This window comes from Pygoscelis adeliae, unplaced genomic scaffold, assembly GCF_000699105.1.
Source record: "Pygoscelis adeliae isolate BGI_AS28 unplaced genomic scaffold, ASM69910v1 Scaffold77, whole genome shotgun sequence".
Taxonomy (NCBI): domain Eukaryota; kingdom Metazoa; phylum Chordata; class Aves; order Sphenisciformes; family Spheniscidae; genus Pygoscelis; species Pygoscelis adeliae.
The window spans coordinates 7,947,092-7,950,206 of NW_008825216.1; the positions used below are offsets into that span (position 1 = coordinate 7,947,092).

The following is a 3,115-nucleotide window of genomic DNA, read 5'->3' on the forward strand; positions in this document are numbered from 1 at the left end:
GTATTTCCTCCCATAGGTGTAAAACCGAGCAACTGGAATGCGTGAACTGCTGGAAGCAGCCATGGCCGGCACGACGCCCAAGGCCATGTAAGTGCTTCCCCGGGGACGCCGGCGCGGGGTCTGCTGCCGCAGCGTCGGTGCAACTGCGTGGCCCCAGAACCGTGAGTTCACAGATGGCAGCATCCTGCTCTCCTCGGGGGGAAGGTCTCTGCTTCTGGGTGCTAGCTGGCAACAGCGGTAGGTAGGTGTTAAACTTGAGCGTGGTCAGAGAGAGCTGTAGCATTCTTTGCATTGTGGAAGAATGTCTGCAAACACACGAGTGGGTTTTCAAGTTACTAAGGAAAGGGCTGAACACAGAGCCCTTGGGAATGCAGGCTAATGAAGAGATGGGCATTCATCTGGGCACATGTTTGTACAGAGTAAAGTGAGGGAAATTTGTGTTCATTCATTTAGACCAATGCCTTATCCTGAAGGTACTGTTTCATAATTGCACTTCAAGAGCTTCTGCTTATAAGATGTGATTTCCTTAAAAGCAGGTAGGTGTTCTTTGTTAGTTAAAATGTTTTATTTTCTTTTTACTTAATTACCAGGGAATTTGAAGCTGATATTTGTTATATCTAGGCTTGGTGAGCCAATTTCCTGTAGACTCCCTGAATGCCAGAGGTATGAAAGATGTTCCATTAATACAAGATGACATGAACAAACCGCCAAAGAAGGCTTCATTGTTCAGACAGTACTAGCAGCTTAATTTGTGATTACCTAGCGGAGACCGTGATGGCACAGTTTACCACGCACCGGATTCACATACAACAGTGCCTTTCACTGAAACACTGCTAGTAGCAATGTCGAGCAGTGCAGAAAAGACAAAGCTAACTGCAGTCTATAAGTTGACTCATCCAAATGCTTAGCATGGCTACTTTCAATTACATCGGTTTTTTCTTAACTTACTAATCTTTGCCCAAGAATTTGAACCAGCTACTATAAAACTTGTTTAGTTTTCTGTATATATTTTTTTTTTCATTTTGTCATGTGAGGTAGTGCTGTTCAATAAGAAGACAGGAAAGAGAACTTCCAGGAAAGAAAATGGAAGCAAAGATAAACATTTCCCAGGACCACCACTTTAGGTTTGTGTGCAAGCTCAGCAGCAAGCCCCCAACTTCCTGGGGTCTGAAAAGAAGCACTGACTGCAAGAGACACAGCAAGACTACTTTCCCTGTCGCAGTATTTTATCCAAGTCCTATTACATCATGACCGCACTTCAGTACCTACTTATCACGTTTCTCTCCTGTTCCCTATAAATCCGTCACCCAAGAAAAGCTCTCACTAAGGAGAATTCAGCTGCGGCCTGTACAGGGAGGGAATCTCTTGTCTCTAAGGGGATTCAGAGAAATAATCCCAGTGCAGTTTAGATCTTGCTCCCTCCCAACACTAGCTTAAACCTGAGATGGAGGAGTACTGCGAGTCTGACTGTAAAACATCACTGTATATATTAATATAGATATTACTGTTGGAATACAGAATTACATATTACTTTGGAATATAGAAAGTCATCCTATACAGAAATTCAAATTTTGGCCACAATCTTGGCCCATTAATGAGGCGTAAGGTCCCCTTCCAATAGGATCCTCATTCCTCACATGCCGGACCAAAGCTTGCTTCGAATCTCAGTTTTTAGGCAGTGATTCCCTCACTACAGGATATAAGATGATCCAGGGCTATTTTTAACCTACATACTACAGTCCTATGGTAAGGTAGCCATATACTTCTAACACCACTGCCCTGCTTCCCAGCCTCACTGAAATACCTCCTGGACCCTTCTTTAAAACCCTCCTCCCATCAAGCCCCTGTTGAGACTCTCCTGGCTTTCCTCTCTGCATTGTAACACAGTTGTTACAGACTCCAACACTGTTTGCAGAAGAGCTCTGCGACTGCTTTGTGGTTACCTGTCAGAGCCTCTCAGCAGCAGCAGAATGCATTGGACAGCCAAGACTCCGCATTATACGAGAGAGTCACCCAAATGTCAGAGTGGAGAGAGAAACATGCTTTTTCATCCTGCAAGAATTTTTGAGTTGTTTTTCACATTCAAATAAAATAATGAGAATCTTAAACTGTTCTGTGACTTGCAAAACTTTTGAATTGTGTTAATTTACATTTTGCTAATGGTAAAGCATTTCATTTCACATTTGGGCTTTTAGTTTTAAAATAATAAGCATTTAAAAAAAAAGTCTGAGCCATTGTCTTTTAAAAAAGTGAAAATAAGATATTCTGACAATTTGAAAACAAGAAAACAAATAAAAAAGCTGGCAAAAGATTACTTTTGTTGTTTGGAAAAAAGCTTTCAATTTCAACAAATTGTAATTTTTCCACAGAAAAAGCATCCCTGACCAGCGCAGCTGCACACTGCATTGAGTACTTCCAGGTGTGACATGTTCCCTTGGTTTCTGTAGTTGTTTGGAAGGCAGAGGCTACTTATTCTGGAGTCTAAAACTCAGCCTGGAAAGAGCGAGCAAGGATGTCACTCTGGTAATAGAATGTGAAGGAGTCTTGTCTAGCATATGTCCCACCCACTTTGTATTTCTTTTGCTTGCTACTTTCCGCGAGGAGGTGGAGGTCGGTATGTTAATGCTGCGTCAGAATGGTCCGCAGCACAAACACTCTTCTCTCATCCAAGACACTCTCCGTTCCAAACACAGAGTCTAATTCTCAGGGAGCAGCTCTGTAGGGTGTCAGGAAATTGAAACAGAGAAACAGCAACACTCTCAAATCTACAGGTTCATGGGACTTTTTGCCCCCTATGCCACCACAGGGGGCAAACATCAGTAGGACAGGTGTTTTAGTTTGAGTCTTGTATATTTTGAACTAGCTGGGGAGGGAAGAGCACACTTCATGAACTGTTTATATGAGAATTGCTATGCCCAAACTAACTCAAAATGCGTTTCTTGCGCATAAAAATAGATGGGGACCGTCATCTACTTCCACTATAGATAATGGCAAATGGTATTTCATTCAGAATCTACATACATTTCTATGGAACATTATTTTCTTGAGAGGAAAGTGATGAGACAAGGAACTGGGGAGGAGCTCACTGGAGGAATAGCAGATTATCACTGAGTTA

The 3,115-nt window shown here is 42.5% G+C and overlaps 1 protein-coding gene across 1 annotated transcript in view; it reads left to right on the forward strand.

The window, feature by feature from the left end:
- The first annotated feature begins 588 nt into the window (after positions 1 to 588).
- Positions 589 to 3,115, forward strand: part of TTLL2 (tubulin tyrosine ligase-like family, member 2) — a 4,943-nt gene continuing 2,416 nt past the window's right edge. Inside the window, exon 1 of the mRNA XM_009329207.1 lies at positions 589 to 663. The gene's annotated coding sequence lies outside the window, so the exon portion shown is untranslated. The remainder of the gene's footprint in view (positions 664 to 3,115) is intronic.